At 26.6% G+C, this 27,305-nt stretch overlaps 1 pseudogene; it reads left to right on the plus strand.

Moving 5' to 3' along the window:
* LOC136984954 (protein couch potato-like) overlaps positions 1-27,305 on the plus strand; it is a 96,260-nt pseudogene that overhangs the window by 52,923 nt on the left and 16,032 nt on the right.

Raw genomic sequence — 27,305 nt, forward strand, 5'->3', positions numbered from 1 at the left:
CTATCAAACTAAAATATTCTACAATTATAATCAAATTTATATTGTCTGATGGATTTAGGATAATATATAACATAATTTGATAATGATACTCGCTTCACGTGTACAAGTATATATATATATATATATATATTTTTTTTTTTAATCTGTACATTGCCTTATTTCTCACTGTACAGTACAAATAAATATCTAATGGGTTTAAAGGTCCATTAACTAGATTATGAGGTAATACTACACCTAATCACTACGTAATGATCCTATTGGGATATCAGGACTTACGTATAACAGAAACATTATTAGTTTATGATCAAGGATATATAGATGTACAGTACTGCTGTGCTGGTCTGTGCTGTGTTATGCAGTGCAGTACAATACAGTACAATACAGTACAGTACATTATCGCAGAAGTGACACAATTATTTTAATTTTTATAACAAATTCTAGCATGTTTCTAGTTAGAAAATGAATAAATTCACTTAAAAAACATTCGTAATTTCACTTACTAATGATATAATTTTCGTAGAAGTCAAAAATAAATGTTAAAAAAAGTATGTTTAATTAAGTTAATTATTTAGTTTAGCTAAGAAAATTTCCTCTTTCGTTGAATGTAAATTTTTCTAACTGTATAATTACTGATGCAAAATGAACTTTTTTTTAAAAATATGTAACAAGCAATTTACTAAGAAAATGTTAAATATACGATAAATCAAGAATTCAAACAAAGGTAAAGATTTATTTATTAATTATTGAAACTAGCCATACATAAAATTCTTTTGTTTGTATAATTTTATTTAATTTATTAAAGAAGAAGCTATTTATCATAGAATTAACATCCGGATACAAATATATCTAATTTAATTAACAAGTAAAAACAATCCAGCAACGAGATGCTCAACTTTCCCCGGCAACATTTGAAATTCTGGTTGCGTCATCTGCTGTGATATTTTATTTAAAAAACATTTAATATTTAGAATTATCATAAAATAACAAAAAACTTAATTTTAAGGGTAGGAATGGGTTTTATAAAAAAAAAAATTGTAACCGGTAAAATCGTCATTAAGTCTGACTGTACTCGAGATACGACACACGACCCCCTCTTGCTCTCCACCCTCTCGACCTTTAACCACTAAAATTTAATAGAGTCAATCACCCTAATACACAAACCTCCTAATAAAATGTCAGAAATTTTCGGCTAATAGCACAGGAGTTATTAAGTTTCAAAGAGGGTGAACAAAATCGTGTCCCCCACACACTAGTACATACAGAAGAAAGCCCTGAATTTATTTGAATTTCTCTACGTTTCAACGTGTTCTGAGTCCAAAAATGTAGAAATCTTGGGAGTCATTTTTGACCGATCGCCATACTTTTCTTCTGTTGTAATAACAGAGCCGGGAAAGTAAATATTAATTGATATCTAGAATAAATAATATATTTTTCGATGTTCAGAAATGCGTTACTTCTTTCTAGAAAAATTTATTTAGTTTTTAAAATCGACAATTTTATTTTCTTAAAGAAAAAAGGTGTTCTTTACGTTTATAACTTTAGATTTTAAAGAAAATGTTCAATTTCAAAAGAAAAATTCTAGATAAAATGATTCTATTTTTAGAATAAATGATCGGTTTCAACAATGAAAAACAAAATTTGTTTGTTACGTCTTATTTTAAATTCTGGATAAATTTAATCCATTTCAATAAGCGGATGAATCTGTGTTTGTTACGTAACAATTTAAGGAAAATAAAGCATTTTTTTTCTAGAATTTTATCTAGAATTGTTGCTATTACAACTTCTTATTAATCCCATAAGAAGTAATAACAATAAAATCGTTTAATATTCCTAAATACTGTTTTAATTAATTTGTTTTGATCAGAAATGTTTGTTAATTTTTCCCTCAAAAATTCTTTTAATTTCAGAAGTAATTCTAAACAAAACGGTTCTATTTTTAGAATAAATGATCAGTTTCAACAGAGGAGGAAATATGTTTAATACGTCATTTTTAAAATTGTAAATAAATTTAATCCATTTCAACGATCGGAAATAAAGTGTTTGTTCCGTAACAATTCTAGAAAACTTATTTTTTCTAGAACTTGTAAGTTGTAATAACAATAAAAATTATTAAAAATTATTGAATAATAAACATGTGTTGTTAATAAGATCAAAAATATCTCTGTTAATTCTTTTCTTTTTCCTTCTAGAAAAATTTATTCGATTTCAAAATAAATTCTAGACAAAATTACTCTGTTTCTAGAATAAATGCTCAGTTTCAACAGAGGATGAAATATGTTTATTACGTCACTTTTTAAAGTTTAGATAACTTTAATCCATTTCAACAAGCGTAAAGACGAGTTTCTTACGTAACAGTTCTAGAAAAGTTGTTTTTTTAGTACTTGTAAGTCATAAATTCATTTTTTCTAGACAAATTTATTCAATTTCAAGATAAATTCTTGATAAAATGACTCTATTTTTAGAGTAAATGATTAGTATCATCGTGGTATAACTCAAGGGACTTATTATTAATTCATAAATTTGGTTAGTAATTATAGTAAAGAATTAAAAGAATCAAAAATTTCTAGGATATTTAAATAAACTTAATATGAATTTTTGAATATCTGACGTTGCTTATTATCGAGAATTTAGTATAAAATTCTTTAAAGAGCTAAAGGGATTTAGATATTCTGATAATTAGAGGTATTAACAGTTAATCTGCTTATGATAGAGTAAGAGACAAAGAGACTGAGATGTATTCTTTGTTTTCGTTGAATTGATTTAATTATAATTATAAATTTCTCAATTTTAGTTAATTCTATCAAAGGCTATATATATACAAAAATAACTTTAATTCCTCCAAAAAAGGGGGAATCTTCTTCTTCTTATTCTTCTATGAATTTTTATACTTCGATAAATATTTTCTTAGATAATTAATTTTTTTTTGAAGATTCTTTCCTTTAAACGGATCAAGATTAAACAAAATAACTTCGACTTTTTTTCCGAAATTGTTGTTGTTGTTAACGAAAGTAAGCTTTTTGTTGTTGCTTTTAATTATTTTTAGATTGTGATGAAAATATTTCCAAGTTTTTACGTGTGTACAGCTTGTAATGCTGCCACACGAAAGCATTTATACGTATATACATGAGAATATCTGGTAAATAACTCATTGGAAAGGCTGCTAGTTTGTTTATAAAACTGTAAAATTGTTAAAAAATTATTGAATATTAAACATATTTTGATAATAAGATAAAAAATAACTTCGTTAATTCTTTTATTTTCCTTTGGAAAAAATTTTATTCAATTTCAAAATAAATTCTAGACAAAATTACTCTATTTTTAGAATAAATGCTCAATTTCAACAGAGGAGGAAATATGTTTATTACGTCATTTTTTAAAATTTAGATAAATGTAATCCATTCCAACAATCGAAAAAACAAGTGTTTGTTACGTAACAGTTATAGGAAAGTTATTTTTTTCTAGAACTTGCAAGTTGTAAATTCTTATTTTTTAGATAAATTTATTCAATTTAAAATAAATTTTTAGCGTAAATGATTACTATTAGCTTGGTATAACTTTAACTTTGTGTCTGGAACTGGGTTGGTTATATAAATTTAATAATTGAAAAACAATGGGATCGGTATACTTAATAAAATACTAAAAACAAAGATTATTCCTAGTTCTAAAACAAGCAAAAACTACTTTGACTTAGTCCGACTTCGAGAAACAAATACAAGTTAAATAGACAAACCGATAACGAAAACAAAAAACTCTTAAACTTTCATTATTACCAGCTTTTTAATTCTGTTTTTTTTTTCTTTAGTAGTTTTTACTCGTTTTAGAAGTAAGAATAATCTTTGTTTTTAGTATTGTATTGGATTGGTTATATTCTATAGGTTTTAGAGATGTTTGATGCTGCTGTAAGAACACTTACTCGTGTGGTAAAATATAAAATTAGTGCTCTAATTTACCAAATTACCGGTTGACGTGTTACTTGTGAACTAAATTTATTACTATAATGGCATCTCTTATTAATATTTAAGGTTTTAGAATAGTTATGGTGCTGCTATAGGAACATTTATTGGTGTACAGATGAGACTATATGATAATTAACGCAATAGAAACGATGTAAGTGTTTATAAACTATAAAATTATCATAAAATCAACGTTCAAATATAAATGTTAAGGTGATTTCATTACTATAATAGTATAATTTTTTATAAATATTTAAAGTTTTAAAAGTATTGTGGTGCTGCTACAGGAGTATTTACTCATTAAAAGTTGAGAATATGTAACGTTTTAACGATATAGATGCACGTAATTTATAAAGTTACTGGAAAAACTTCCTTATAAGTATTATTTTACCGTTATAATAGCGTGTGCTTATTTAATATGGTGTAATAATATATTTATTATCGATTAGGTAGACGTGAATGATAAAATGATTACATTAAGTGATAAAGAAAAGTTATAGAATAACAGATCCCATTCGGTTCTAACACACAGACATGCAGACAGACAAAAAATTTGTATGCTATATTTTTGACAGATGTTTGTTTAATTATTAATAAAAATAATTATGTCATATCTGAAAGTAATTGACAGGAGTAAAAGCAAAATGATGTTCTTCATGCAGACTCTTATACATTTTTCACGTGTATCATATCCTATTATAAACCAAGCTACTCGTTAATTTAACATCCATAATTAATTTCGTTACTTCCCTAATAAAATTAAATGTAACGAACTCAATTAAAATGCTTTACCCCTTTTTTCTTCTGGAATAACAAGTTTGTTTGTTTAAATATTTTAAGGAATTTTTTTATAATTTTCTAATTAAAATAAATGTATTTATGACCCATCTAAATCTTTCTATAAACTCTCGTTGCTACAGGGTTGGAGATACGGGATATTAATATAGTTAGATGGGTGAAGATGGGGACAATGTTCTTTCGATTTAAGGAGGAATAGAAGGATATAATGATATACTTAAAAAGGAATAGGGAATATTAATATACTTACTGCAGGATATGGTGATAAATTAATATAAGTTATTTAGAGGTGTAAAGATGGGGGATAATTCGAGAGACTGTTAAAAGTGGGTAAAAAATAAAAAATAAGTGCTTTTGAGTAAAAAAAATTTTTTTAATTAAATTAAAAAGGAAACGATGAATAGTCAAAGAGAATTTTTTATCACTCTGGGACTCGAGTTTAATTAAAATTAAAAGAACAGAGAGAGAAAGATAAAAGGACAGGTGTGGCAGGTAGATGAAGTTAAGTGCAAGAATAGAAGTTGACAGGTAAATGAGATATAGTCCACGTGCTGAGATATCGATGCTACTATGTTTAACAGGGGAGGGAAAAAATAATCTAAAAATAGCAACAGAAATATCGAATCCTTTAAAATTCTAACGTTGCACCCTTAACAATACTACAAAAGTTATATTGTAATCAAAGTAAAATATGCGAAGAATGTAACAATAAAAACAAAAATTCGTTGAGGAAATGAAGTTTATTTATTTCTTCACAAGACAAGTAGATATCATTTCCCGTGTAGCCCAAAGGAATATCCATACAAACTCGGCTGTTTGTTGACATCAGTTAGGTAGATGTGTGCCTTAAGGCTCTCTTTTGTTACCAGCTACACAGTAATATGTAGGCAGCAGCAATACTTTTCTACTATAGCAGCAATAGGAAGTTTGCGGTTTACAAAGTGAAGCTATAAATTGGTTCTGGGTGTCATATTCTTGTATGAAGAATTGCCTTGGTCTACGCCTGGCTTCCCCCTTTCCCCCTGTGATCATAATAACTTTTGCCCTTGGCTTTTAACAATTTAGGAAATGATCCAAGCTCATCTTAATATATTAATCGGTTTAAAAAAATAATGTAAAAAATTTCTTTTATTATAGGTTATAAAATAAATAAATGTTTTGTGGAATTTGGCTATAAAAATAGGTAAAGCTCGTGATGAGAATTTGTTCAATTGAAGGATAGTATTTCAGGATGAAGAGTAGAATCTAGATGATAGAATCTAGAAGGGTGAAGATGGTGCTATATATTTGAAGTTGAAGAGGGAATTGGGATACTTATATAATTAAAGGGGTGTAGGAGATAGTTAGCCATGATTTTTGCAAAAATAGTGGATAACATCGAAAGAAAATGGTAGATAAGACGATAAGATGTCGAATTAACATAGAAATAAGCTTACAGAGCGTAATAGAGATAGTTGCAAATAATTCCAAAAAGCGCGAAAGGCATGAAAAATGCATTAAAAACTCTCAATATGTAGCCGAAAATTAATTCATAAGTTACATTTTGCTTAGAATAAAGGCAGAAAATCATCGTATATGGGAATAAAAATCCGATTTGTGTAGCATTTTCTTATCAGAAAACGATCAGATTTTAGTGTATATACGTGTAAATCGGATTTAGAAAGCGATATTCTGTTATAAAATGAATTTACGCAACATAAAACTTTGAAATTAATGCAGCAAAAGAGCTTACGTTCAATAAATCAGTAAAGCCATGTGGTCCAAAAGTCAGTTAACTGGTATAGCTTAGTTTAATATATCTCGGTCAACCGACTTTTGGGCCATCGTGTATCGAATACTAGTTCTGTACATTTTTCTCCTGTAGAAATTTATAGTTCAAAAGTGTACAGTGAAAGAATTTACTCAACTTTTTAAATATAAAACAACATGCAAGAATATTTACATTAATAAATAATTTATAAAAAAAACAATTTTCCAGCAACGAGTTGCTTAACATTCCCTGCAAAAAAAGTTAAAATTGTGTGTGGTGTCATCTGTTAGGCGATTTTACTTTAAAAGCTTTTTATATTAATAACTGTTAAAAAATGGCAAAAAGCTTAAATTTGAGAGTAGAGACGAATGAAATCGTCATTAAGTTTAATCCCACTCGAGATACACGTGACCGTTCTCCATCTCATCAGCCCCTTGACCTTCAACCACCAAAATTTAAAAGCATTGATACTCCTAATACGCAAACCTCCCTGCCAAAATTCAATAATTTTTGACGAAAGGCACAGGAGTTATTAAGCTTTAAAGTGGGTGTACAAAAGCGTGCTCTCCCCTCCCCAAAAATTCCTTACATACAGGAAAAAAAAATCCCAAATTCCTTTGCATTTCTCGACGTTTCAAGAATCCCCCGAGCCCAAAAATGTAAAAATCTTCGGGTAGGGGATTATTTTTTGACCCATAGCCATACTTTCTTTGTGTTATACTGTACATAACAGATGGGAAAGTAGAAAGGTGTTAAAAACAAAAAATTCTCAGGGGAAAAAAAATCAAACTTTTTATCTATTTTCTTTATTTAAAAAAATGTATTAAAATTACTAAAATATAAATCAAACATACAAACAAGTTTAATGCGTGTAAAGAAGGAGAAGATAGGAAAAAAGGGGTATAAAAATAATTTATGTAGATTTGCCTTTTGTCAGTTTGATTCATTACATAATTTATTAACTTTGAAGTTTATCTTTTTATCTATCTCTATCCAATGAAACGTAATTTCTAAATTAAAATGTCATTTCACAAACATGTTATAACGTCAATTAAAAGTGCAAATTAACGAGGAAAGCTACTTTCACTTTAGAAGGGGGAAAAATTAGACAAAAAAAAATTAGCTTTTGTTATCATAAAAGCTGAATTTCTCAATATTATGAGGAAGATGAAAGTGAGAAATTAAAAAGAAAGTAAGAAGAAAGAATGAGGAGGAGGAAAAGAAGAAGAAGAAGAAAGATGAGGATAGAGAAGAGGAGATGGAGAGGAAGAAGAAGAAGAAAATAGAAGAAGAGGGGGAGGAGGAAAAAAAAAAACTACACTTTCTGTCTTTCATGTAAAATTATTTTCGATAGATATAAAATTTTATTAAAAATACAAAGATGAATGTTGAATGCTTCTCTTCTATTTCTTCTCTTCTCTATGACACTGAAGTGATGGAAAAATTTTTTCATATTTTTTTATATTTATTTCTGTATAAATATCGAATCAAATATTCATCACGCTGGTGTTTTCGAAATATATTTATATAAAATATTAATGACACCTTCTTTTTTCATAAATTATAAAGTCAAAAATTAGTTATTTTTTTTATTTTTTTGTATATATATCGATCCAGAGGAAGCAAAATTATCCTCGAAACTTACTTAAAATCATTTAAATTTTAATTAAAATTTATTTATGTAACAGGACCCGTTGTTTAGAAGCTGTCATCAAAAATGGCAGGAATTAATCGAAGATCTTACATTTTATTGACATTTTAAAATATTGTCTTCTATGTATATATTATGTGGATTTTTTCAAGAGAGTAACTGTTGTTTAAATTAATAATTTCGTGAGGAAAACCTATTTCAAAACTCGCTTGTAGTTGTAGAAAATAGGATTAAATACGACTACTTAATATTCCGCATTAATATTAATAATTTCGTTTCTTTAAACTTATATTTTTGTACATTTCTCTTTATTAAAAACATTAAATGTAAAGTAAAGTAGTCGGAAATAAAATAAATTATTCGCAGTACAAATTTATTCGTGTTAAAGTTTTCAAAATTTCAAATAAATAAAGAAAGGAGGTGTAAAAAAGACTTTAAGTTTCATTCTTTCCCAGTCGATTTTAATTACAATTAAATTTAATTGAAATTAAATAGTATACAAAAATAATCAATTTCGGATGAATTCGATTCATTTTTGAAAACGATTTAATTTAAAAAGAAATATATTAATTGTCAATTTCGTAACAATACAAAATAAAGACTTGAAATTGAAAAAAATAAATGTTTCTAGAAACAGTTTTGTATTATAAAATTGATTACAATTAAATTTAATTGTAATTAATTTTATAATACAAATTTTTATAATACAAAATTTCGAAAAAATTGATTATATTTATATAATTAATTTCGAAAGAACCCAATTAATTTTTAAAAAGTTATATTAATTGTTGACTTTATAGCAATGTAAAATAAAATGTAAAAATTGAAAAAAATGAATGTTTCTGGAATTCGTCTTAAATTAAAATTAATTATAATTAGAGATCGTATAAATGTAATTCTAGAAGGACTCAATTAATTTTGAAATTGATACGATTTAAAAAGATAAAAAAATATATATATAAATATCAATTGCGAATGTGATTGTCCAATTTCGTAACAATACAACGAAATTAACGAATAAAAAAGTTTCTAACACTCGTTTTAAATTACGTAATCGATTAATTTCGTTTTTTATTCGTCAATTTCAAGATTTTTTTTACCTTATCACGAATTTGACAATTTTAATGCTTAAATTGACAATTTAAAAAGAATAAATTACAATTAAAAATAAGTTACGTAATTTATTAATAATTTAATGTTTTTTATTCGTCAAATTCAAGATTTTGTTTTACTTTATCAGGAAATTGACGATTAATCTTTAAATTGACAATTTTAAAAAATAAATTACAATTAAAAATAATAAAAAGGTTTTCCAGTGGGGAAAAAAAATAACAGATTTTCATTTTAAGCCATTTTCAAATCAGAGAAAGGAAAGAAAGAAGGGAAAAAATTCAATCAATCAAAGAAAAAACACAAGAATCCTTTTCTTACGTGAAAAAATCAATTTTTAATATATATATATATATATTCTTAGCAAATTATAAAATATAGATTATTTTAAAATTAAAGTTAAAAAATAATAATATTCCCGTAAAAATATTGTTTAAAATCTACTTATTAAAATTGTAAGAGAACTCAATGGACACTCTTATTATTGAAGAATATAAAGCGTAATAGCATTTCTCCTATCCGGTGGTTGCTGTTTACCATAAATCTTTACGTGCTCCATTTAACCATTAGTGGCTTCCATGATATCCATGTCAGGTTGGAAGGGTCTTAATTGAGTGTAATGAGGCGCCATAATGTTCAATTTTGATCATAAAAAGCGTCTAATCACTAACTTACTATCTTAATGAGTTAGAGAATTTAAATGACTAATTTCAGTGACAGCTGCGAAGTGGATCGAGATATATGATTGGATATTTTATGTATATACACATATCGACGATTTTTTTTTTATTAATTAAATATATTGATATTAATAAGTTTTAACAATATTTAAATGGTAAAAATAATTGTTATTTAATTAGGTTTATAAGCATTTTTACATCTCCGGCTGTTATATGTAGGGAATTTTTGACCTCCCCAAGATTTTTTACATTTTTGGATTCGGGAGTCTTTCAAACGTTGAGAAATGCAAAAAATTTGGGTTTTTTTTTCTCTGTATGTAGGGGGGAGCATGATTTTGAACATCCACTTTGAAGCTTAATAGATCCTGTACCTTACGTCGAAATTTTCTGAAATTTGGCGGGTAGATTGGTGTATCAGATTTGATGATTAAAGATCGAGGGGTTGAGAAGTTACAGGAAGTCACGTGTAATATCTAGAATGGGGTCGGATTTAAAGAAGATTTTACTCGTCTCTACCCTCAAAATTTAGCTTTTTGCCATTTTATAATAATTAATGTAATGTAAAGTTTTAAAATAAAATCGGGTAACAGATGGCGCTACACGCAATTTTAACTTATTTGCTGGGAATATTAGGCAACTCGTTACTGTATTTTTTACTTCATAGACTGATTCATTTTCTGAAATTTATCTGATATATCTGCACTTTGTCAGGCTCATCAAATTGTTAGAAAGATTTTTAGATCCATTAAGGGGGGAGGAAGGTTTCCAGAGTTAACACATGGACCGGTACATTTCTATTTTTATCAAGCTCCTAGTAACATTTCTTCGATTCTGTTGACCAGTGACTTCACTAAACTACTATACTAAATGACTAGCACATTTTCTAGGTTATACCACAGTTGTATACTTTAAAAGAAAGAAAGAAAAATGGCAGCAGTGGTAGGTAGATAGACATCTATAACATTCACCTGGAAATATATCCTTTTTTGTTAGGACAATTTATAATTTATTGCAATTTTTAGATACACCAGAACGTTGATTTCGAACAAAAATGTCTTTAAGTGTGGACATTTTTATCTAAATTTATCAATAAAAGTAAGAAAGGGGTTATATATCTTTCCTTTTTTTTCCAATTTCTTAAACGTTAGTCAAGGGACAGGCCCTAACTCTCCTATGGCTAACGTTTAAAAAATCGAATTTTCTCAGAAATTTTTTTTTCATTATAATTTTTTCTTCCTATAAAAATATACATTCTACTGAATTTTTTAAATCATAATTATATCACTTTTTGCCTAATAATATTTAAGAAAATTAATTACAATAAAAATTTATCCGTTAAGAAGATCTTATTGGTATTCACATTAAGGATTTAAGTTAAAAAAAAAGAAAATTAAATAAAAAATTAATATCCAATTATGTTGAAAAGAGAAAATTTCAAATTAAGTTTTTTTTTCATTTAATAGGTAATTAATTTTAATAGCGTTTTAATTGCATTCATAAAATAAATCAATATGAAGATGTGATGAAATTTGGCTTTGGTGTTATGAAGTTTAACATAGAATTTTTATAAACACCAATAATTTTCATTAAATAATAATTAATTTTAGGTTTTGAAATTCTTTAAAAAAAATTTTAATAATTTAGATTTAAATAATCGACAATTTGAAATTAATTTAATACGTTGAAAATGAAATGATTGATCATAATTAGTCACATTATTCACGAATGGTGTATAATGTCAGGTTGGGTTAGATTTTCGGTTAGGTTATGTCATTAGGTTGTTTCAGGTTATGTAAGGTTATGCCAGGTTATTTCAAATTGTGCCAGGCTTTACCAAGTTAGTTCAGCTGTATTAGGTTAAACCAGGCTATTCTAGTTTAAATTTAAGGCTATTTTCTATGAGTTATGCCATTCTGTTTTGGATTTTTACAGCTGGATTAGGTTAAATTAGGTTGTGCCAGTTTTAGATAATTCTCTGTTAGACTCTGTTAAGTTAGTTTCGATTGTCAAACTATGTTTGGTTAAATTAGGTTGTGCCAGGTTAATTTCAGGTTATGTTAAATTAGATTGCTACAGATATATGACGCTTGTCACGTTAGATTAAGTTGATAGATCGTGTTACGTTAAATTACATTGGTCAAGTTTTTTTAGGTTAGATCAGGCTTGATCAGGTTGTCAGGCTTTGCCAAGTTGACATAAATTAAATCAGGCTTTACCAGTTTGTGTCAGGCTTCGTCAGGTTATCTTAGGCAAGATTACTCTACGACTGTATCAAATATGTTAAATAAATTAAAATTATGTTCAGTTGTATTGTGTGTCATTATATTACGTTCGATTGTTTTTAGTCAAAATTTTGTATTTACGTATCCCTTTTCACTTAAGGCGATTAAGGCTTTATTCTATAGCTGTGTGTATTCGAGATCGCATCAGGGCCAGCAATCACATATATTTTTATGGGTGGTCCACTCAGATACATCCCTATCCCTCAACGTCTGATATAATCTATATCTAACTTTTTCATACTCCATTACGTGACGAGTACGGAAAAGATAAATATAGATTATATATTGATAAAAACGAATACAATGCGAATTAATGTGTTTAAATGTATGATGTAAACAGTTAAAATACTGTTTTAACGTTACAGAAATGGCAATAAATTGCATAAAGTTACGTTAAGTTAAACTGTATATATTTTCTAAAGATAAGATTCCATTATATTATATTGAATAAAGGCAGATTGCTATATAATATATTGTCTATACTAGTCTAGTTTTATGTTGTAGTTCATTATTAAAGTAACTTGGTGCTCAGATTTGTACTTGAGTGGTAGTTAAATTGCTTTGCTCTCTCTCTCTCTCTCTCTCTATATATATATATATATATATACAAAGAAATAACGTCACGCAAGAAATAAGAAATGATTGGTCATCTTTATAAAATAGTATGATTGGTCATCGTTTACAAATCGCTAGCCAATCATACCTTTTAGAAAAATAACCAATCGTATTGCTTTATCGCGTGTGGAATCACTCTTTTATTTTACGTAAAAAACGCAAGAAAAACACGAAAAAATAATAATTTTTTGCTACGTAAATTTACAATTTCTCACAGGAAAAAAAAGCTAGTTTGCTGGTATAGAATTTTTGAAAAATAGTTTTTTCATAAGTTGCATGTCACATGTTAAATTAAAATAAATAAATAAAATGCGGTCTAAATGAATGATGATAAAACGTAAACTTTTGAGCCGCAATATGAAAAAAATTGTATACCTATAAATTTCCACTGTCCGTCCTTCCTTAATCTCGAGAACGGAGTTAGATAGATGAAAGCTGAGACCAGATGTAGAAAGATAGAGGCAAGAAACTCCCGATAACCTATATAATAACTACCGGTTTGGACCGGAAGTCACGTGAATTCGATTCAAATATTTTCCACCTAAAAAGTTAGATTTTAATGATCGGCACGATTCAATTGCTAACAGGGGAAGTATGATGTAAAGGCGTAAGAAACTAATAATTCGAGATGAAGAGCATATATTTTAAATTAAATAAATTAAAAACAATGATTAAAAATTGCAGCCCGGCATTGTGACGATGTCACAATAAATAATTGCTCGGTGTTTTCTTTTTACTTTTTATTCGCTTAAACAATAAAAGTAAATGAAAGAATTTAAATTATAAACGATGAAAATTCCCCAAATGTTCGATAAAAATGATGTTTTCGGTGTTTCCAACAATAAACAAGTTGCTGGAAAGTAAAAAGCCTTAAACGTAATGCTTTCAACCATTCCCTTCTATAAGAACAGACCTTATCTAATCAATATTGTCCATTAAGCTTCCAATACCTGAGTAGAAGAAAAGATCTATTCTTTCAGTAATTGTGGTTTTTACTTCTCTTTCTATCTCTGTCAGTGGATGGAAAGTGCTCATCTTGCACGTAAACAGGAGGGGAGGAAATAATAGTAAAAAAATTTATTCTGTACTAAATTATACCTCAATTTATCAGATATTTATTTTTAATTAAATATATATATATTCGGAATAATAATTATTTTTGGATTAATATTTAATTATTCTTGTCTTGGAGAGAGTAAACAACTTTATATAAAAGATGAATGTACTTCATTTAAATTTAATAATTAAAATTTATAATTATCCCATATTTTTAAACTGCTGAAGTTTCCATAATTACCCTTATAAATTTATTAAAATTAAACTTTATATTTTTAAATTTTTACTTCATTTTTTAAAAAATCTTTCTACTTTTTAAAAATTTATTTATTGAATTTACATACGAAGGGCTTCTTCAAGTATTCTTTGTCACTCTTTAAATGCCTGGATGTAATGTAAATTTTATAGTATTTACGTTTTAAAATATATTATTAATGTCTTTATTTTCTAATTTAAATGTTTTAAATTCTAATTATCATCCAATTTTCCTAAGAAAATTCCTCTTTAAAACTGGGGATACTTCTTAAATTCGTGGTATTTTTTTGCCACTCTTCGAGTGTATATTTATGTCGATTTATGTTATATTTTAAATATATTTTTAAAGTTTTATTGCCTAAAAATTACTTTAAATCATATTTAATTATAATTGTCATCCAACGTGTCTTCCTGAAGATCCCTGTTTAAAATTGGTGGTGCTCCTTAATTTAAGAAGCAATACCCAATTTTAAACGAGGATTTTCAGGGAGCATTGCCCTAATTTACTAAATATTTATTTATTTATTACTTTATTTTAAATATAATTCTTCGTGGTGATGCATGAAAGGGTTTTATTAAGAAAATTTCGAAACTGTTAGCTGATATATTTAAGCGCTTAATTTATGTGAAGTTTTCAAATTTACTTTATTTAATATGCTTTGAAACATAAATTTAATAAAGTGAAGATCGTATAATTTTGTAAGATTTTTAACATTTTTAAAGCATAAATTTTATGGATTCTTACCTCAATTCGTTGACTAGAAAATTTATTGTCTCCATAGAAGTCTTCAACAAGAAAGTAATATTTTGAAGTAGAATGGAGTGGCTTTGGTTTGTAATACTTTTTTGACGAATGTCAAATGCAGATAATTCTCCTCGGAGGCATTCAAAACAATTCAATTAACTAAAATTGATTTCAACTTGAGCATTTTGTCTTGAGAGTTCGGTGAATCAAAAGCGCAGTTGTGGTTATAACATTGGCTGCTTCACTTACTCCTAATTAAATCTTATTCATTTCTATCATGCATCTCTATTAGACGAAGCAAATCAAAATGAAATTAATTTTAACTTTATCAAACTCTAGGAATAAATTTTTCCTTTTCTTTCATCCCGCGTCAATCAAATATTCTATTTTCTTTCATTAATTACAATCAATCTAATTTTTTTTTAAGCAATGGCTTAATGAGGTTTGAATCTTCTTGCAGATGCAACGAGTCTGCTTTAAATTCATTCGATTAAACTCGTGCGTAATTAATACGGATTAAAACTAGTTACGTGCCATGTAGCGTAAGACGGTGCCATGTTGGATGGTCGCGCTCGTCGCGTCGCTTGGCGCGAATGGCGCGTCATACTTTTAATCGCTTTTTTTACACACGTGTAATAACATCTATAAACATATTATTATTTAAAGGACGATAAGGACTTTTTGCTTCATTTTTGTTTAAAAAATTTCTATTTTGATTGAAATGAAATTAAGTTTCCATTTTTTTAATAGAGGAAACTACAATTTGACATTTTAAAATTATTCTTTGCCATTTTTTTCTTTTTTTAACAAATATAAAACGATTTAGCACTCAAAACCTCTCGAGGAAGTTAACTTCATTGATAAATTAAGAAAAATCCAAGTGGGATTTACTTAGAAATTTGCCAACTTTAACTTTCTGCTGACTTATCTGATGATGGAGCAATCTATCTGGATAAATCGATTTTTATCAGAAAAATAATCGGAAAAAAACAGTATTTTACCGACATTTTCCCTAAAATTTCTCATATTTTACTACAATATTCTCACATTTCCTTGCATAAAAATTTACATTTTTCATCATTTTTAATTATAAAAATTCGAATGTAATTTCTCACTTTAAAAAAAATTTTACAAAAAAAATCATTATTTATTTTATTTTTTTCCTTCTTTATTTATCGAATTACTCATCTCTAAAGTAATGAATGTTCTTTAATTAAAATGAATTTTTATTTTTTAATTCTTTATAGAAAAAAAATAATAAACTGATTATTCTTTAAGATATCCTCTTACATAAACATCTCTTGGAATTTCCTTCGATTTTACTTTGTTTACAGCATAAAAAGCAGTCATTTTTTTTTCCTTAAATTTTATAAAGAAACTGAAAAGGGGTCGTAAATTTTTCAACTGCAATAAACGGGGGGGGTTTAAAAAGAAAATTTAATTTTCTAGAATATTCCAAAAGTCTATAACTCAATTTACAAATTCATAATTGAAATCGAAAATTCAAGATTGGTTACAGAACGTTGAATTCCATAAAGTAACGAAAGTTAATGATTTAATTTAATAGGTAATTTTATAGTTAAATTATGTTTAACAAATAATATTAAGCATTTATCTATTAAACAGTAATTAATAACCATTCAAAAGTTCATAATATTCATTTGATACAACTGCCTACTTCATAGATACACACCGTAATAATTTTAATGATTTAAAACAAAATTAAGAATTTAAATATATTTACTTTAAATTGTTATTATTATTATCTAAAAAACAAATTATAATTAAAATCATCGTAAGGTATATATATTAATTATATTAAAAATTTTAATTATAATTCATTTGTTTTTTTTTGTTTTGAATTTTACATTAAAATTTCAAATATAAAATAAAATTTTAATAAGGTTTAACGTTATTAAGAGGTTATACATTGTTAAAAATTTATATTTTAATTATATTAATTTTGTTTCAATTTTGAGGTAAGTTTTAAAATCAAATTTTAATTAATTTTTTTTAAATTTAAAACAAAATTTAAATGAAACTGATATAATTGAAGTTTTTCATGTTAATTATGTTTAGTTTTTAAAAATATTTTAATCATTTACAAGAAATGAAGGTTTGAAATTGATTATAATTAATATTTAATTTTAATTTTAATCAATTTCTCCTTATTTCTATAAAGAAATTAATTTCATTCGAATTAATGAAATTGATTAAAATTATTGTAAAATTAACATTTTTTTGTTTGTTGACTTTTAAAAATTTTACAGTTTAATTAGTTTCTTTTATTTAATTTTATACAATTTTAAATATAATAAACAGATTTATAATATCTTAAATAGATTTATATTGAAAAAAATTTGCATTTTAATTATCCTAATTTAATTTTATTTAGTTTTGTTATATACATATATTTTATTTAGTTGAAAGCGATTAAAATTAAATTTAAACAAAGAAATTTAATAAATAACAAATCAGTTTATTGTATTAAGGGGACCTTGTTACAGGCGGTTAGAAAGATCAATAATAATACACTTGTATTTAAAATCATATATAATACAATCTCATAACCTTCAAAAAAGTTTACATAATAATAAATTAAACCATTGTATTAATAGTGTGATTATTGATTAATTCTTCGGTAACATAGATGAAAAAATTATTAATTTTATACATAAATTTTAATGTTAAGTTATCAAATTTAGATCTAAAGTTAGATTCTTGAATTTTTCGGCGAAATTTCTCTAACGCCGGACATTCATTGAGGATATGGAATAAAGAGTTGTTAGATTTACACCAGTAGCAATCTTTTGTAAAGTCAATATAAGTATTATTAACAATGATAGAATATTTTAAACAAACAAGTTTAATTATAATTAGTTATTTTATTTTTAAAATAAAAATTCATTCGTTCTGATTAACGAAATTGGTAAATTATTGTAAAATAGAAATTTTTTATATCATTAAAAATTTTTTAAAATAATTCTTTCTTTTTTAACACAGTATTGTTAAAATTTGTTAATTAAAATATTAAATTAAACTAATGCTATTTTAAAAAAAAAATTATATTTTATAAGTTATATAAAAGTTAAATATAAATTGATAACAATTTAAAATTTTCAAATTAAAAACAAATGTTAATTACACGATAATTTCAATCAATTTTATTGATTTGAATGCAATTGATTTATTAATAAAAAAACAAGAAGAAATTGATTACAATTAAATTTATTTTTTTAATTTTGATTATTTTCAAAATGAAATTAATTAAGAATTAAGAAATCTTTATAATTAAATGACATTTTTATAATTAAAATGTCAAGTTTTAACACGAATTTTAAAATTTATATATATATATATATTATATAAATTCAGAAATTAGAATTTTAATTTTTAATTATATTAATAATTTTTTATAATAATTTGAATTATTGTAATTAATTTATTTGACTTTGGTAAATATAAAAATATATAAAATAATAAAATTAAACATGTTATAAAACTGAAATGAAATTATTTTCGAGATGTTATTTTTAATTTTTAATGTAAAATTATATATTTAAAATTAAGAAATTGATATAATCAAAATGTTAAATATTAATTAAAAAGTATATAATTTTAATTCATGCTACCATCGTTATTGAAATTAATACACAGAAATTTAATTAAAATTAAATACTTCGAAAATACAAATTACTTACTTCATAAATGATTTTAATTATTTTTATTTGGTTGAATGCAATTTAATGTATACAAAAATATGGAAATAATTAAATTAATACATAAGAAATTGATTATTAATTAAAGAGATATTTGATTATTTTCAAAACATTTTTAGTGAAATTAATATAATTAAATTTAAATAATTTATTAATTTTAATTAATATTGAGATTTCTGTTGTTTTTTTTGAAAGCCACGTATAAAAGTTAGAAAAAATTAATTAAAATTAAATATTTAAAGAGAGAAATTATGTTTATGTAATAATATTTTTAACCATTTTCATCAGCTTGAAGACAATTGATTTGTATAAAAATAAGAAAATGATTAAAATTAAATGTATTTAATTTTAAATTTAATCAATTTCAAAACAAGGCTTGATGAAATTGATTCATAAGAGGAAGAAATTGATATAATTAATATGTCAAACAATAACAATTGAGTAATTTTAATTAATTTCTAAAATTGTGTTTTCATTGTTGAAATTTACATAATAAAATTAAGTTAAAATTAATTAAAATTGTATAGTTTAAATTATAATTAATTATGTTTATTTCATACTAATTTTAATCATTTTCCTTATATAATGTAAATTTTTTGTAAGTGATATATTAAGAAATAAATATAATTAAAATATAATAACAATGTAAACTTTTATAATTAATTTGAATCGTTTACAAGAGAATTTTTTTTAATTTAATGAAAGTATTATATAAAATTAAATTATTAAATATTAATTGAGGTTTATTTCGTGAATTCAAATTATTAAATTAATGCAAAATAAACTGCATACAATTAAAATATTATTAAGTATTTAAAAAATAGAGTTCAGGAAGGGGGGGAGAGAGAGAGAGAGAAAAAAAATCTGAAACATCAACAGAACTTTAATAATTCAATTAAGAATTTTATAAATGATAAATTTCTATAAATCCTTTTGAAACTAATGGAAATAAACGATTAAGAAGTAATTCAGTAAATGCTGAAATACAATTACTTCTTTAATACGGGCTTGATTGTATGAATTAGAATTGTCTTCTCTTGATGTAACTATCTTGTAACAGTACAAATCGTTCGCTTAGATAGTCCTTAGAGGCTACACTCGGAACAGAAGTGCATTATTTTGACTTACTTCGATTCTCTAGTGTACACCTACATTCACAACAAAAAAAAAAAAAAAAAAAAAAAAGAGAGAGAGAAAGAAGAAAGGAAAAAAAGAAAATACTTTTCAGTTTTTTAACACTCAGAAACCTGTTGTTAAAAGTTTTTTTTGTAGTTATAATTCTTGCCTTTGTATTAATTTTTTTTAAAGAGAAAATTGATAGAGTTTGAAGATTTGATGAAATATTTATCTTAAAAATCTTTCAAAAGTAATGAAATGTAAAAAAAAAAAAAAAACACATGTTAGATTCGACTTAAAGTTTAATACTTTCACAGTCTCTTGGGTTATATATTAATAATGTGATCTATATGTACCATTTTTTTTATTTTGCTTTCATCTTATGGGATTTGTCTGCATTATAGTCTAGACACTTTAAGATAAAAAAAAGTTCTTTGTTCTTGATGTTTATACATATGTACAGCATATATAAGATTACATTTTCTTATTTGTAATGTCTCAAAAACACAGGTTTAAGTCGTAAGTTTGAAACTTTATCCACATAGGAAATTGAATGAAAGTGATCAATAAAACGCTACCTTTATAGCTTAATTTATAATGAGATGGAGATAAAAATCAAATAATGAGCCGTTTAAAATGATCAGATAAAATTTAATGGGTACATTTATTAGTTATCACAAACAATTCAATCTGATTGTTTGCTTCAACATAAAGCAAAATGCTGGAGTAATAATGATGATTTTAATCATAAATAAGTATTGATAATAGTGACAATTCTGGTTATAGTCATTTTATTTACAATGTATCAGTGTTGTTGATTGTCGTTCAGTGTGAACCGATTTGAAAATCATCTTCAAGTTTAATTAAAAGGCTCACGAAATTAGATACTATCTCTATGGTTGTAGTGACCTTACAATGAGCAGTATCTCAGTAAAAAATTCCAAATAATAAAGGTATAATATAACAAAAACTAAGGGGAAGAGGGTATATATAAAAGGTGATAGAACAAGAAACATAAGTACAAACAAAAGCATTTTCTAGTTTCATTTATACTGGATTTTAGTACTGAATCTTACATCCTTACAGCCTACAGTGAAAGGATCATCAACCATCTACTGTATTAAGCTTACGTCGAATGGATCATTTGCTACCGCTATATCAGGGCTTACGTTGAATGAATCATCAGAGTATGAAGCAGTAGTTGCAAAGTCCGTATAATTATTTAACTAATCAACAAGAACTTGAAGTATTTCGAGTTTTAATAAATTGCAATGAACTCCATATTCTATAGAGGATCTTGATTATGCTGTAGAATCTTCCATTTCTTTCTCCCAATTTCTGAGGATAAGCTACTGAGTTCTTTGACATTTGTTAAGAAGATAAAGCAGAAGGACGTAGATGCAAATGGTGACAATTAGAAATCTGGTAATACCTTTGGATAATAATTGTTGATGATAGAAAATTGTAGAAAATTTTGCAATCTTTCTCCGAACGGAAGAATACCACAAAAATCGGATTGGGAGAATAGCAAAGGCGAATCTTAATCGCTGGTTGCTGACAGCCGCCTGAAGGGAAGCAAGGCACAAGAACGCTATGAAAAGAGAGGGAGGATTTAAACATACCCCTAGGGGACCAAAGAGAATGATGTCGAGATTGAATGGTAGCTTCTCTTCTGCCTCTTCTCTTTCTATTTAGGTACAAACTGTCCGTTTCTATGACGACCAGAACTGCACACAAAACATCGAGTCAGATGCTGGAAGTTCATCATGTGGGAGTTGTAGGATTTCTCTCTTTGAAGCATTGACTTCTTAAGGTTGTTGATTGAACGTAGAAGTATTTTCTGATTTATAAAAGGGAGAAAGGATTAAGCTGCGACTCTTCATCAACTAATAACTTCTGGATAAGTTTCTCTCTGTCCTTTCATTATTTGCACTAGCGCTTTTCGGTTTGGTTTCATAAGATGTTATTACCAATTCCCTCTATCATCTTTCATTTTCCTGTATCAATGCTGAGAGATTAATTACGAATTTTAAAATTGGTTTCCGGAAACTACTTTACTCCTCTGTATTAAAGATTTTAATTATATATTAGAAACTTTTGCATTTGAAAATTTTATGTTCCATTCCAGTTACCATTTAGATTTCTTCTAATTTTTGCCTCTAGTGACATCATCTCCTGGTACAATCACATCTTCTAGTTCCTATTTCACATTAATCTATTCGAACTGCTTTACAGCTTTCTCCCTTGGGACCTTTTCCCCCGCAGTTACCCTTCTTAGCACTACCTTTCCACAGCAATCTATCCTAGTAGTGCAGCTACTTCCACTAGTCCCTCTCTTTGCAACAACCTTTCTTATCACTCTTTACGTCTCTTGGGGATTTCCCCCTCCCATACAGAAACCATTCCTAGATTTCTTTCCTCTATAATAATCCTTTAACATCCCTATTATCTATCCCTCAACAGTAAAAGCTCTTCTACACCATCTGCATCATAATCTTCCACTCCAATCGCCAAAATGTAAAAAAATGGCAAATTGCTATTCAAAATACCTTTCGTTACTTGTAAGCCATCACCGAAATCTTAAGAAAAATCTTAATTAACGAAACTTTAAAGGGATCACTTAATATTTAAGCTAGAAAGGGGTATAAACTGTCTTTCTATCATTAATTCAACAGGGAAAAAATTGATTATATTTGCTGTTTGCGGAGAGCCATACCATACGATAGACTTATCTTTAACAGTATCTGATGTAAAAGGAAGTAGAAATAAAGCTTATTCCAATAAGAAGAGCTGTTTTCGTGTTGTTGGCTGCGTGTATATCCTCTAAGTGTACCAACCATCTGCTTGCGAGACGAAAGAGGAGATACGTGCTTATGAAGTATCGATTTTGGTCGTCATAGTAACCTCCTCCATATCCAAACATCGAATTGTGTGGCCAACTTTCCTAATATAAAAGAGATGCAATATCGAAGAGGCATAAGCAACAATCAAAGCAGCAGTTCTTCTCTTTTATGCAAATATTTAATCACTTTACCTTTTATCAGTAATTCTGTTATAGAGTCAAAACCTTGTATGTTTCATAATTTATCTTCCTGGTTTTATATTTAAATGAATATAAATTGCAAACAGAAATAAATATTTTTATAGCCAAAGAAAGGAAAAAAAAATTTAATATATGCAAAAGGTTAAAGGAATTGATTTTTTCCCTCTCTTTCTCTCTTTCTTTCTTTTTTCTACGTAAAAATATTTATTATTATTTATTATGAAATTTATTCATTTTAAAAATTAATTCTTAAATTTCTCATTTTAATACTAAAATTTACTAATTAAAAAGTTATGAAATTTATTAATTTTCATAACAATGCTGAAATGTATTAATTAACACAATGCTGTTATTTATTAATTAAAAGCAATATTGAAATAAACTAATTTAAAAAAAAGTAATATTAAAATAGACTAATTAAAAAATCAACTCTGACATTTACTAATTTAATAAACAAAGCTGAAATATATTTTAAAAAATTTATTACTTTTTAAATTATTATAAATTTATTATTTAAAAAAATTTAATTTGACTGACGTAAAGAAAAACAATTCTGAACTTTATTAATACAAAAAATAATATAAAACTAATAAATAAAGATAAAAATTCGAAAAGAAAATTTGATAATTTTAAAAATTCTCGAATTTAAAAGTTTATAAATTAATTTCGAATTTAACCAAAGAAAAAAAAATTAAAATAAAGGTACAAAATATATAAAAATTATATACTTATACTGATTTATAGAAGACTTATAAATCAATTTATATTTTAAAAAAATCCACGAACTTCATGAATAAAAATATATAAATATTTCCTAAATTTGCATATATTTTATATATAATAAAAAAACAGTATATTAACGAAATATATTCAAACTATTTTTATCGTTTTATATTTTTCTAAAACCACTTTAAAGTGTTTTAAACATGACTACAGAATCAAACATCACGAAACGTGACTTCAGTACAGCACTTTATTTAATAAATTTTACTGTTTTAATGGCCAAGTATCATATTACTTTTACATTCCAGAGATGAAAATAGTATTTTTCTTCGATTATATACATAAATATATATATAAATTTGAAGCTCCCATGTGATAAATTTTACAATAAAATGATTGCTCACGTGCATTTAAAGTATATAAGAGAAAAAAAAATATATATTTACAATGGAAATAAAGTAAAAAATAGGGTAATAACTAAAATTTCATAAAGATTTAATGATATTAAAAAATATATTCAATGGGAAGAATGTCAAAAAATTATTTAAAAAAAGTCGAATTTTCAACAAATGCAGATGTGCGACATTAGCCAAAGTTACAGTTCTAAACATCAGATTTGTTGCCTCGAGGGACATTTGGTCCTGCCAAATCTGTATAAACAGTGTCAATGCTGCGTAAAATTTCAAACATCATCAAGTAGAGAGATAGATTCTCTCAAGCATGAAAAGCGAATAACATCCCAGCTTACGGAGCAGAGAGAGAAGAGAGAAGAGAGAAGAGAGGAGAGAGAGAGAGAGAAGAGAAAGAGGAAAGATAAATCTGAAGAAGACATCTTTCTCTTCCTTATTCTACTGAAATAATGTTTCGTGTGTGGTCTCTCACGTAGCAAAGTAAATCTTGCGAATTATTTTCCTGCTGCGGTAAATGTTTTCGAGTTATTTCTCCTTTTTTTCTCTTCTATCTTCATCTATCTGAAGGATTACGATCGGCTGGATGCGTCACTCTCTCATATATTCCATCAAAATTTTATGGTAGAAAAATATAAAACTTTCTCTTCCTACCATAGAATCAGTTAAAGCGGAAAATGGGATATGCATGCAAGAAATAAGGGAGGATGTACTTCATGTATAAGTACTTAGTGTTCGATTTAGGAATTATCAAAAGTTTTAAATGCTTTTCTAAGTTGCAGATTCATTTTTTATAATTCTAAATTTATGATAGCTTTCGTTTTATCCATAATTTTTACTGTGTAATACTTAAGATTCTTACTATAAGTGATGTTTTTATAGTTGAAGGGGACTTTAATTTCCTGCACTGTAGAAGAGTGATTGACATAGATTAGTGCTTAATGAAATTATTTTCATGCTTCACTATATTTCTGTAGTAAATTATATTCATAAAAATTCTAGTTTTCTTTATCAGAGGGATATTTAGTATGCAAATCATGAAATTCTACCGTTAGAATCTTAACTAGAGTACTGTTTAGCATTATCAGTAGTACAAAAAACTCAAAAGTAATACTTTTAACCTGTATATAATTTAATCTGTGACAATTTTTAAGTTAATTGAAACGTGTGTGAGATAATGTAAAGAATCACCCCTATAAAAGGGGGTGATTCTTTATTGGATGATAATGTACAGAATTATCCCCTACGAAAAGGGGTGATTCTTTACATTATCATGCAATAAGGCTATATAACTGTCTTATTTTCTGATTTATTTCCTATAAAATCTTACTATTTTAAGATAGAAAACACTTTACTAAATTAAATCAAAAGTTACGAAAAACCTTTTTAGTGTGTAGTTCTAACTTCAAATAGGTAGAACGAGAGTTTTGGGCGAGTTAAACACTAACTTTGGCACTAGGATACTGGCTATAGTTCGCCAGAGGCCTGTAGAATCTTTAATATTTTTCGTAATAGTCGCAACTAGGTAGAATTAAGAGATAATCCATCCAAAAAAAACTAGGATCCTACTATTGTAAGGGGGGAACTGGTGCCTGGTTAATGAATCCCTATCGTGCATTAAAGAAGCAAACATCCAGATAAAAGTTAGTTTTCGATCCTTTATAGTTAGGCTATCCTCTTAGGATGAATCAACACTATTATTAGAATATACAACAAACACGCTTTTCAGACTATACATTCTTATAGCATCTAATTTGCTGCACATTTAATGATTATCTCACATTAATTAAAACGGGAGTAACTGCTTGACTGACATTTGCACAAGTTACACAGCTGGAATTCCATTGTTAATAGTTTAAAGGACACATCTCGAATATATATCTGAACATTGTTCCCACAGGACATTCTCTCATCTTGAACTTTCGTCTTGATAATTACTTGCCAGAAGCATCTGCTAGATAAAGACTGCTGAAGGGTTGAAGTGGTGTCGGAGGTGGGATACCTAAACCGAAAATCTTTGTAGGGAATTTTTAGGTAGAGGGGTTTTTAAACGAGACGTTTAATAAACAAGACCTTTTGACAGAGTCAGCAACAAATAGATCTTGTTGGCGTAACCGGTTAACAAGCATTTGTCCGCATAACAAATAAGTGGAAAGTTAATTAGCAAACTGTTTATCGCCGTGTAAGCCAAGCATTGAGACGTGTAATGCAAAACAGACGACGTCATTTTACGGATATAAGGAACCACCCAAGCACAAATTCTGCCTTTGGCCGGACTCAAGTGGATCCTAGATAAAAGATAATTGAAACTAACACACGATAGTTTGAAAAATAATATATTTTGATGTGTAATTTTTTTTCGTGTTTAAAACAAAGACATTTCTATTCATTCATATAATTGGAATTGAATTCTTGTATACGTATGTAGTTAAGTGAATATTTTTGCCTGGGGATGATGAAACCCGAAGCTATTTTTCACAGCAAATGAAATGTCAGCTGAACACCTGATATATCTCAGCATCTCTAAAGTATCATCTCTCATTGGTGGTGAAAAGAGGGTGGAAGAGAGATTGATCTTTCTCTGACCTGCACTTTACCAAGTTTTGAATATTTTTAACGTAAACCCATAACATTCTGCTTGAGGAATATATTAAATATGTCGAAATTTGTGATTTATATGTGTTAAAGTATAAAGAAGAACTCTATCAATATTATCGTAACATAGAAAATAGATATTTAAAATAAAAATCTACATCTGAAGCGTGTAATATTCATTTATCATGTTTGATGTCTTCGCATATTGCATTAAATATTAAATATTTAATGATAATTGAAATTATCGGATACTTTATAAGTTTATTTATAAGAAATTCTCCGTGTGATGATGCTAGAAGGATGCTTGCAGCATCCTCCTAGCATCATCACACGCTTGAAGGATGCTTGAGGAGGGATATCGTCTCTCCTCAAGCATTCTTTTAAAATTACCAAGTGAAAACATCCTTATTTTTCATTAAAGATAAATTAACTGCGATCATAAACGAAATATTTTTAAAATAATACTGGAAAGAATCAGCTGGTGATGTTTTAGTAGTGTCAATTCAATACTTTAAACGTCCGGGGATAGCATCAACCATTATCTATGCTAAATAGTTGTAAAAAATTAATTAAGTTTAAAGTTTATATAATCATAAATGTTAGCAATTAATGGAAAATGTTTCATAGTTTTTCAACATTTCGCAGATTTTTTAAACTCTTCCTTAATGTAAAAATTTCCAAGGAGTTTCTTTCAAGCAGAATTTAGGGCATAATTTTAATTTATTTCTTAAATTCTGCTTGAAAAAAATTCTTAAGGCACCACGATTCAAATACTTCAATTTACACATAAATTTTTGCCAATATCAC

This window comes from Centruroides vittatus, unplaced genomic scaffold (genome assembly GCF_030686945.1).
Source record: "Centruroides vittatus isolate TY-2023 unplaced genomic scaffold, ASM3068694v2 contig_120, whole genome shotgun sequence".
NCBI lineage: Eukaryota > Metazoa > Arthropoda > Arachnida > Scorpiones > Buthidae > Centruroides > Centruroides vittatus.